Source organism: Macadamia integrifolia, unplaced genomic scaffold (genome assembly GCF_013358625.1).
Source record: "Macadamia integrifolia cultivar HAES 741 unplaced genomic scaffold, SCU_Mint_v3 scaffold2526, whole genome shotgun sequence".
NCBI lineage: Eukaryota > Viridiplantae > Streptophyta > Magnoliopsida > Proteales > Proteaceae > Macadamia > Macadamia integrifolia.
In genome coordinates, this window is record NW_024868774.1 from 5127 (window position 1) to 17502 (window position 12376).

Below are 12376 nucleotides of genomic sequence, written 5' to 3' on the forward strand. Positions count from 1 at the left end.
ATCGGTGGGACTTTGCAAGGGGACGGGGTGGGAGAAATGGTAGGCCACGAGGGTCGACAGGTAAAGTTACCTTGTTTGTTCAGATTCCTACCACAGTTATCCAAACGACCTAATAACCCATTGGGGTGGGATAGTACCCCAGCAAAACCCTTCTAAACAAACAGCCTTAAAAGAATTTCCAATGGAATTGTGATTGTCTTAGTTTACGTTGATGGCATTGTTATCACTAGCGATAATCACAATGGAATTGTAGCTCTCAAGCAATACCTTCACAAGAATTTTGACATTAAGGATGGATATTGCGATATTTCTTAGGAATTGAGGTAGTTAGCTCCAGCAAAGGACTGTTCATCTCTCAGAGGAAGTATGCTTAGACTTGTTGAAAGAAACGGGAAAGTTAGAAGTCAAGTCAGCTGAGACTTCTAGGAAATATTGTTACCTGGAAAAGAAAGAAACAAAATGTTGTGGCTCGTTCTTGTGCTAAAGCTGAACACGTAGCAATGACATTGGCTACTAGTGAATTAGTTTGGCTTCATTAGTTGATGATTGAGTTGGGATTGGAAAACACTCAAAACTCCTATAAAGGTTATTTTGTGACAATCAAGTAGTGACCCATATTGCCTCAAACCCAGTTTTCGATTAACGAATCAAACATATAGACGTGGACTGTCACTTTGTCTGAGAAAAGGTTCAAGACAAGACTATTGAAAACTCCTTATATTTGCAAAGAAGACCAAATTGCTGATATTTTTAACAAAGCTCTATCCAATGACATATTTTTTTGGAAAATATTATACAAGTTGTGCTCTGATGACATTTTCGCACCAACTTGAGAGGGGGTGTTGGCATGATTGAACGGTGCCTAGTCTCCTATTCTTAGATGGAGACCTGGAACAATTGCATATGGGTGAGTATGAGATCTATTTCCTTTTTTATAAATGCTACCTTTGTATAGCATATCTATTGTAATCCTCTATTCAAGGATAATATCTCTCCCCAAGTATTCTATGATGAATTGGGGAATTTCTTCAGTGCACGTAGGCTTCTACCATGGAAGATCAAATCCGTAAACTCTTTTCTTCTCCTTTGTGTTGATGTACTCTTTCTCTTGAATGTGTTTTAGAACAGGAATTAACTTGGGAAATGGAATTGGCTTCGGACTAGGCTTCCACACTAGGTTTTGGAATCGACTTTGGAATTAGGTGCCTCAGGCAAGGCTTTGAAAGGAGTTCTCTGAACATGAACTTTGAACAAAGATCTATTCAAGGTTTGCACAAGGGTTATTGTCAAAGGGTTTGAAACATAGACGTTTGCACAGGGGTTTGTTGAATTCGGGTGAGGCAATTGCACAAGGGTTTGAGAGAGATGGATTCGGGTGAGGCAATTGCACAGGGGTTAGCAGGTAGTTCCTCTCTCTCTCTCTCTCTTTCTTTTTCTCTATATTTCCTTAATCAGTGGCTGGAAACCCTTTGGGACAAGGGGTTCTCAACAGCCAAATGTTCACAATTAGAACCCCTGATATGATGGGTGACTAATCCTATTAGTCAAGTGGATTGATAAGATAAAAAGGATATTTTGGGCGGTAGTTTTTGGGTTGTTATCGGAAGGGTGAAAGAATAGGAGGTGAGGTGGCTAGGGTAAGGATGACATAAGGCTTATGTGAGATCATAGTAAATTCACGTATAATACTCAGATTTTTGCCATATCTGAACGTTTCAATAAAAAAGTCATAATTTGGCGTATCAATTCAAAAATCCGTATTATACACATATTCTACAGGTACATGTACTATACATGTTTTAAATGCGTATAATACATTTTATCCTTATTAATACATTTAGTTTGGGAGAAAAAAAAAACTCAACCCCAAAAGTCAAAACAACACTTCTCTCTTTCTGTAGGTTTCTCGATTTTGAGAAAAATGTGGATGACACACATCTCCCTTTCTTATTTTATTAATTCCAACCACTCTTTTCATATTGCCACTCCCTATTTCCTTTATTACCCTATACCCTTTATTTAACTTCATTTTAAGCTTATCTTAAATCTATTAATCAAGAACCTTATGTGTCCAACCTCTTGTTCCTATCCATTAGCCTATTAAGTCTACTTAATTATAATTTTACTACCCAATTTAAAATCTTATCTTAATTACGAATCTACCATTAGTTATTATGATTGACTTATTCAATATTTAAATAGACCCATATGCGATCTGATTCCGATTTTAAAATACAAATCCACATCAGTAGGGGTTGCTGTGGATTTTCTTGTTTAATAAGATAATATCAATGATGGTATTTTAATTTGTTAAATGATTATCCACATGCTATTATTATTATTATTATTTTGACAAATTTATAATATTATTTACTATGATAGAAAGTGATTGATGGGTCACCTATCAACATTGGCTATGATAGACATGATTAAACTTAATAAATATTAGATGTAAAGAAAAAAAAAAGAAAAAAAGAAAAAAAAGAAATGATCCCCAATTGGAAAGCTAGATTGGATTTAGGTGTTCATAGAGCATGGGATCCTAGAATTTGTTGTAAACAATTGGTTTTAGTTCATTCTTAATACCAAAATAAACCCGCATTTTTGCTCTCAGATTTTTACATAGCAATCGTATTAAACACGTACCGTATCATTTCTGTCCGCATTTTATTGTGCCGGATTTCTGAAAAGTATTATTTTTGTATGACCCATTTAATTGCCATATGTATCTGCTCCCATGTTATTACCGTTCCTGAACTTACTAACTATGAGTGAGATAGATGGGCTACGCAGCCACACACATAGGCAACAAAGGGGCTGGAGTGGTACGGGGTTGGCTAGGTTGCTGGCTAGCCATGGGTTGGACCATGGGCTTATAGTGGGTCATGTTTGGTATGGGCTGGTTTAGATTGGTGTGGTTTAGGTTTAAGTAGGTTTGATTAGGTTTAATTTGATTTAGTTTGGTTCATTTAGTTTGATTTAGCTTAGGGAGGTTTTGGTTGAATTTATTTGGTTTTGGTTTATTTTGTTTGAGTTATCTTAGGAAGGTTTGTGTTGAATTAGGTTTTGGTTTAATTTGGTTTTACTCGGTTAGGTTAAGTTTATGTTGAATTGGGTTTTGGTTTAACTGAGTTTGGTTTGGTTTGTTTTGGCTTTGTTTAGGGAAGTTAAGGTTGATTGGGTTTTGGTTTAAGTGAGTCTAGTTTGGTTAGTGTAGGGTTGGTTGGGTTGGATAGGCATAGGTTGATTTGGGTAGGATTGGTTTAGATTAGGTTTGGTTTGGGTTAGGGCTGGTTTGGTTCAGGTAAGGTTGATTTGGGTAGGTTAAGGTAAGGTTGGTTTGGATTGGCTTGGGTAGGATTGGTTTAGGTTAGGTTGGTCAGGGTAGGTGTCACACCCCATTCCACGCAGAACCGGATCGGTGACCAAGTTAACCCCTGTTAATCCAAAACCTGTTAGGATCACATGACACAGTAATCACAGCACATCATACACACACTAAGTCAAATAAAATTTATATTTCAGTGGAAGTCTTACCTGTACATATTTGTAAATAACTCAATACTCTTGATACCCAAATTGTATTACATATCATAATTACATGTGGGCCCGTAGGCGTGATATATACACAAGAAATACAATTTAAACATCTAGAATACAAAATGGGCAACATCTCCAAAATAATAAAAAAAAATCCATGTATGGTATCAACATTGTTGACTCGCAACACAATAATCACATGGGCGCTCGGCCTCGTGTCCAAGATCTTCAAGGACCAACTAGTCTTCAACTGAAAATTCCACAGTGGGTCCTGACTTTAGCTACACCCATAGAGTTGCCGGAGAAGGCCAGCTATTGGTACCGAAAAGTAAAATGCTCATCCAGAGCGATATTAAAGTAAATTGCTCACCCAGAGCGACATTAAAGTAAAATGCTCATCCAGAGCAACATTAAATTTAAAAGCAGTATGATTGGCCCTCTAATATATCACTGAAGTTGCTGATAGGATATACCCAACCCTTAAACCCCTGCTGGGAAGGGTCGTAGCACAGGGATATGTCAATCTTAATAGCATGCTCCTATGTGAGATAGCACGACTGCATAGTGCCACCATGTCCCATACCACGGGCCACCAATGCATTAGTGTTCAAGCTGATTACGGCATCTAGTCCAATAAGCATCATAATCAATATTTAAAATCACCCATCTCACATCACGAAACAAAAAAAAATATTTAACAATTAAAGATATCAACATATTAAATCATAATTGAATTTCATAATGCACACATCAATGCATGCAATGGCATTCATGGATTACTAGTCTACACAATAATAAATGATAATATGACTAGTCTACAACCAGAATGACATGATGCAATGTCCTCTCCCCACTTACTTTTTTGTGTACGTTGATCACCCTTGGTATGAGGCAGATCCGACGTGTGATGATGCGAGTTCTAGTACAACCTATTATAAAAGAGTTAGGTTTAGTATACCTCCACTTTAAGGTCGTAACCAGTGAGGTTTGATGATTCCAATGTGTTTAGAATCACAAGAGTAGGTTACTCAAAAAATTTGGGTCCAATCAGAATCCAAGAAGTCAAATTGGTAGGTCGATCAGTGGGCAGGGCACCCACTAGTCCTTGCTTGCCTGTCGATCCAGGAATACTCCTCGACCAGCGAGCCAAGAGAGGCGGGCAAAGCACCCACCAGTCCTAGCTTGCTTGTCAGATCAGTAACCCTGCTTGGACTGACGAGCCAAGAGCGGAGGGCAAGGCACCCACTAGTCCTCGCTCGCCGGTCAAGCCAGCAGTCCACCCAGGATAGGCAGGTACTGGATTGGTGGGTCCCATCCATTTCTAGGCACCCACCACTCACAACCGGGGTTTTGCTGCTTTCTCCCATCCTTCATCCCACCTTAGGAAAACCATCAAGGGTCCATTTGACCGCATTTTCCAAATCATGATTCCAACCTAGATCTAAGGTCGATCCAAGGTCTTACGCGTGGATCTTACCTCTTTGCTCAAGAACACCTCAAACCCTCAAATCCTTCTTTTTAGCTCAAGAGATCAACAAAAACTTCACAAATTTGACAAGTCTTCCTCTAAATCCTTCCTAAACAACGTATAGAACTTCTATTAAACCTTAGATTCATATTCTCAAAAGATAGTAGCAAGATCCAAAGGATTTCTATCCAAATCGAAGGGTTTCACTTTGGGTTTCATAAAGGCTTAAGGAATATGGACTTTACTCACCTCAAATCGTAAAACTTGAGATGAGGATTGCAAATCCGGTGTCGGTTTCAAAAGATCTGACCCCTGCAACGCCCAACAATCATCTCCTTCCCTATTTTGTTCTTCCTTCCTCTCTCCTCTTTCTTTTTTTTTTTTTCTCTCTTCTTTACTTTTCTCAACTACCGTGTAAAACAATAAATGAGGTGAAAGAGAAGTAATAAATCCTATTTATAGTGGGGTAAAAATATCTAATGACCAGATTGGTAGATCACACTGGTGGGTCGACCCACCTATGACCACCCACCAGTCGGCCAGAACTTAGCCTAAACATTGGGGTTTTCGATGGGGCTCGGCCCTGACATGTATTTCGCTCCCTGTAGACTATTTATATGCATACCCAACATAAAATACGGCTACGTATCTTTATTGTGTTTATATGGCCTCATGATACGTGCAAGTGTACGGCTTCGGTATGTGGACTACACTAGGCAGTGACTCTAGCTCATTTGGCCAACTTGAGTTCAAAGTCACCATTGCCATTATGTTCTATAAGGTACTTGCCCCAACTCGCTCGGGTTTAGGTCCTGCAAGACCAAATCGAACCAACCAGGAAATTAGACCAGGCTTAGAAAGTAGGGTATCACAGTAGGGTTGGTCTGGTCTGGGTTGGTTTGATTTGATCCGGGTTGGTTTGGTCTGCGTTGGTTTGATCTAGGTTGGTTTGGTCTGGGTAGGTTTAGGGTTTACGGGATTCAAACATATGCTAACATTGATTGTTGCATTCTGGCAAAGCATATCTACGACTACTTGTGGTCATTAAACAGTATCGGATTGGATCCCCGATTTTTACATTTGGTTATGTTCTATGAATTAGTGCATAGTATTTGGGTTGAAGTAATTGGGAAAATTCGATTCTTCTGCAACAAGGAGCGTAGTAGCCTTGCCTTCGTTAGTAAATCATCCTTATTAAAGGAGACAAAATTAGGTGTCTACACCAGAATTAATATATGCACCTATAAAATTAGTGAACCAAGCACCCCCTAAAGGAGTCCTATCTGCAAATTACCCAGCAGTTCATAGTCATTGGATTTTCAAGTAACTAATGTCTTCATAATGCTTCAAGAAAAAAAAAAAAAAAAGGAAACTTTTTGCCATTATCTGCTTAATTAATTGGGACCTATATTCTACTTTGGCTTGTTGACTACTTAAATTCTAATAATTAGACTCTGGGTGTGAAAAATGGCTTCCAAATCATTGTATCTTAGATTTGAGGTTTTTGTTTTGGGAAAGGGTTCTCTGTGCATGAAGTGTAGGATATGATATGCTCGAACATGTTTAAATATTTTATTTAATTTTAGAAAATAAAATAAAAAATAATTAAAAGGTCAAATGTGTTTGAGTGTTTCCTACACTTCATATTCAAAGACAATTTTCCCTTTTTTTAATTTGCGGTACAATAGTATCTAATAGCTGATAATAGAAATCCATTCTTCCTAACTGTGTGAAGAGAGGCCCCCGAAACTGACCATTCTTTTCTATTATTACAGAATACTAGAAGAAATATGAATCATACAACATGGTCTAGGGATGATTTAGACATTTTTCAGCCATTTAACAAATTATGTAGAAGACTTTTTATTTTCTTTTATTATTGACTGCTCACCCCCTATCATGGTATCTTTCTTTTTAACAAATTTTCAAAGCTTCATTTAGTGACAATAGAGCCACTAGATCACCTAGTTCGTTGTGCGGTTGATTTATACATATTTTTACGTATTATTAATATACATTTATTTTATTTTGTTTTTTGAAAATTTAGAACATATGCTTTTCTCAAATTATTCTAATGTAAAAATTATTAATTTTTGTAAATAATTCATGGATTTCATTTACATGTAATTGCCTTTACAAAAAAAGAAGAAGTTGCAATTACAATCTTAATGCGTTATAACTTAACAAAGGCATGCATTAGTTTATAGGCATGAATGTATGTAAATCTCTTCCTCCCTACCACTCTTTTTATAATGCTCAAGATTTATGTATGCTTGAACAAATGTCCCACAAATTTATGCAAAACTAACTCTTCTTCCAATTAATTGAGAACATTTAAAGGAGTCTTAACTATAAATTACCAAACAATTGTTAGTCATTGGATTTTTAGGTAACTAATGTCTTCATAATGCTTCAAGAAAAATAATATATATATATATATATATATATATACTACCAGTGTTTGCTTACTTGGGACCTATATATATTCAACTTGACATGTAGACTACATAAATTCTGATAATCAGACTCTAGGTGTAAAAAATGTCTTCCAAACATTTGTATTTTAGATTTGACATTTTTGTTTTGGGGCATGAAGGGTAGGATATGCTTAGACACATTTAAGAATTTTAATTATTTTTTGAAAGTAAGAGAAAAATAATAAAAAATTCAAATGTATTTAGGCGTTTCCTACACTTCATGTTTAGAGACACCGTTCCCTTTCTCTACTTTGTGGTACAATAGTATCTTAAATTTAAGTTTGTTTACATCTTGTAGCTGATAGGAGAAATCCATAACTTTTGTTTAAAAAAGGCCCCGAAAATGCCTGAAGGTTCTTTTCTTTTATTACAGAATTCCACAGGAAATCTGAAATCATACAAAAGGTCTAGGAATGATTTGGGCCTTTTTCAGCTATTTAACAAATTATGTCCAAGACTTTCTATTTTATTTTATTATTAACTTCTCATTGCCTTTCATAAATCTTTTTATCAAATTTTCTGATCTTCATTTGGTGACCATAGAGCCCCCAGATCACCTAGTTCGTTGTGTGGTCGATGTATATTTTTCTGTATTATTAACATATGTTTAAAAATTTTCACAAAAAAAATATATTTTATAAAATTGATATTTTTCTTGAAAATCTAGAACATGTTCTTTTCTCAACTTATTCTATTGTGAAAATTATTAATTTTTCTTTTAAAGAATTCATGAATTTTATTTAGCATGTAATTACACTCCTAATGCGTCATAACTTAACAAAGGCATGCATTAGTTTATAGGCACAAGTATTACATAAATGGGAACATGAGTATATGTGAAAATCTCTCTTCCCTCCCTCCCTCCCTCCCACCCACCTTTCTGTTTTTAATGCTTGTTCATGTATTCTTGGACACACTTTCCACAAATTTATACTAAATCTCCGTGATATAATCTATAAGCTCTTTTTATAGGGTAAATCATTGGTCAAGTTATTTTGAAGGAATTAGTACAAGTAAAATTTATTGTATAGACTTGTCCATCCTTTAGATGAAATTATCAATAAAATAAATTTTTTTATTTTCCCATAAAAGATATGAATAATTTAGTACATGTGTGAGGAATTAAGAACATACATGTGTCTATACATATACCTAGTTTATACAGAAAATCGCATCCGTGCATGCGAGTATCTCATAATCCACATTGTGATCTGTTATGTACTAAGAAAATAATTTAATTAAGAAAAAAATAATGGTGAAGCAAAACAAAAACCATTGGATTTATCAATAATTTGCTGGCGAAATAAAATAATATGAGAAGGGCACAAGTATTGAAAACAAAGTTGAAACAAGGGAACCTTGGATATCATGCATTCGTCACAATAAAAGAAAGCACTTGAAATCTTTTGATGGAAAAGGAGGCTTTATGTGAAGATACACCTCAATAGTCTATTGATTTCCTTCACTATGTTAGAAAAGAAGTGATTCGTGTAGCTCTTGTTGCCATGGAATGATGAGCTTCAAGTGAGAAGGAAGCAATTTTAAGAAAAGATAAAAGCCCATTAAATATTTCAAGGAAGACCATCCTTTTAATATTGATGATCAGACTTTTTTGATTATTTAACTACACATAAGTCTTCTTCAAGCTATATTTTTATTACAACCAGTATCTCCGACCAATAAGATACCCTTTCTTTATGAGATTAGGCCATTCCTCTTAAGATCTCTCTCTCTCTCTCTCTCTCTCTCTCACACACACACACACTCTTGCAGACCCACATGCCTTAAGTAATAAAGAAGTAGTAATTATTCATCACCAGAGGTTAGATGGAAACTCAAACTCATTATCAGTTTCCAGGAAGATGGGTTGATGAGTCATTCTCATGGTTCTTGTCTTGTGTATAATAATTAATGCATAGGCTTTGATATCCTGAGATATATTTCATTAAGACTAATCTTTCATTGGGTTTGATTAAACACAGATAGATATATTATACAAATAAGCATAGGATACACGTTTAGAAGTTTAAAAATGGAGGTTAAGCTTCCAATAACTGGACTGTCTGTTAAAAATTTGACAAATCATATCCAAGGTAGATCATAAGAGCATCAGGGATGTTGGTTCTATGAGTGGTGGACGAAGGCCACCAATAGCATTAATGGTTCCTATTTCCTAGTCATGGCCTTATTGGTGGATCCTCTTTAAGGATTTCTTTTTAAGCCTCCATATATTTATATACCCTAGCTAAAGAAGAAGGATGGTTTGAATTCTGTAGGACCCCCACATTTACTGGCCAGCGGTTCTACTTCTTCTTTGTAGTTTTTAAGGTCCCTTCCAGTTGTATCGGCACCCATAATCCTCATTATTGAATCCATATCCATATAGGCTTATTGGTGATCATACTAACAGAAATGTTGTTAAAATGGGGGATACAAGGAACCAGAAAAGGTCCCCCTCCCCAACGAAAACCAACCTCTCCACTAACTTTTAATGTAAAAGGCATGCCTGGAACCATGGGTTTTGTTCTTATGTTAGGACTATATGGGGTTGCAGGGCCTAGCTATCCACAATGATATTTCCAAAATAAAGTCTCCTATTCAAAATATGGTGCCCTAACTAGTAATGATCAGTACCTAACCCTTTTCTTTTTTTTTTGGCACAAAAACCCATATAAAGGGGAACTTTTATTGAACTACATTGGACTTGTAAAAAAAATAAAAAAAAGGGGCCAAAACTGATATACAAGGTTCATAAGCTTCTCAAGAAAAGAGGACTTCTAAGGTTAACTCATTGCACATTAAGTATATATTAGGCAACAACATTCAAAGATATGTTGATATGAACAAAAACAAGTTTGGAGGAGATGAACATCCAATACAATTGTGGAGATCTCAGATGGTGGCCTGCACTAATCTTCAGTAAGATATCTAATCAAACCAGGCAGTCAGAATGGGAAATAAGCATTGTAATTCAAGAAAGAACAATGAGCAGCAGCTCCTAAATTGACTGTAAATGGACTTCTATAGAAATTGGAAAATATGGATTTCCTAGTATCTATGACCTACAATATGGTATGAAGAAATATGACTCTCTCAGCCCTTCAAGGGGGGGGGGAGAGAAAATTTCTAATATTCAAACACACAGACTGACTAGAACATCTACAATATCTAAAAAAACAGTTGTATTGGGTGACCATGACCACCCAATCTATCTTGTCTTGCATATCATTGAAGGGAATGATTATTTGAGCATCAAACTTCTTCTTCTTTTTATGCCAAGGATATGAAGTATTAGAATATCGGAGGCATGAAAATAACCATTCTCATCATCTAATCTATAATAAAAAGCCTAGATTTCCTCAATTTACATCATTTAATTTAAACCACATATATCTAGTGATTGCATCTAATAATTAGTTAATTAAGGAATTAACTAGATTTCTTCTCCTCTCCCCTATTGGGGTTGGATGTTCTTAATTTGCGCTTGTTGAATATATGCTAAATCATTGAAAAAATAAAAACTAGATAAACAATGGTGCTTTCCAATAAACTCTAATATAAGGGGGAAAAGAAAAATGATGAAATGGGTACTTAGGAGCAATCTTCCTTTCAGAATCTTGGGGATTCTATTGCTTTATAATCCCAAAATTTGGGATTCTATTGCTTTATAATCTAATGTAGAATTGATTGAATAAGAAGTAGTATACATGGGCAGATAATTAAAAAAATCAAAGATTGATTATTTTTTAGTTTATAGGTGGATAGGTGTGAGACTATGAGGTGGTGGGTGTAAAGCTCTCCACATGATCAGAGTGTAGAAGCTTTTTTTTTTATTTTGAAACTTTATATAGAATTTGTATAAGGTCTAAAACTATAGCGTTTTCCAAGGGATTGCAAAAAATCGTGTGGAGTAATGCATCAATGTTTTGCATGTGCCCTCAAATCTACACTGGATATTCTTTACACATCTTCACTTACTTTTGTCTTTATTTTTATTAGTCATCAAATCAGACCTTACCAACAAAATAATCTACCTTATTTTCTCTCTCTCTCTCTCTAAAAACTATTAATTAGTAATCCTCCTTTGGGCAAAGTTTTTCTATTCTGGTGACTGAATAATGGGACCATCCAGATGTGACCCCCTTGCTCTCCCTCATTGATTGTGATCGCAATGTACCATTATGAGCGAGAGTCTATTCACTGTGGTCTTAGGAAAACTCGTTCCTCCTCTTTCCATTCTAGTAGTTTTAGAATGTGTTATCTTCAGTCCTCATCATGAATCATGGTTTGAAGAATCAGAATTTGATCTCCAATCCAAATTGAATTGAATTGGGTTGGAATTGATCGATCTTAATTCTGACTTGACTGATTCATATTGAATTTCTAGGGTTTAAGCTAATTTCGATCAATTCCTATTGAATCAAAATCAAAATCACAATCAATAGAGGCCGATTCTATTGCTGATTCCATTTTGTGGAACCTTGGCCCTCACTTGTATGATCAATGGGTTCATGGATCTCATAAATTTTCAAGCTTGGCTTGTAGACTCGAACCATAGCCCACTACATCTAACCCTAATCGATTCATTTACTATAAAGGCTGCGTATGTTTGCCGATTTATTATGCTGGAGAATATGTGGCAATGGGGTTTCAAAATATGATGCAGTATGGAAATTTAATTTGCACAACCTAATTAGGATATTTAATTAAGGGGGAAAAAGCTTAAAAAGCAGTGTAGCTCCAACAACTAGACATAGAAAAGGTGTGCACTCACAAAAGGGGGCAAAATGATCTTCTCATCCCTCATGAAAAGAAGAAATCTCATTCCTATTGATGCTTTTGTGTGTGCTCCCATTAGCCTTTGCATTGGCACAATGGCCATTTTGCCTCT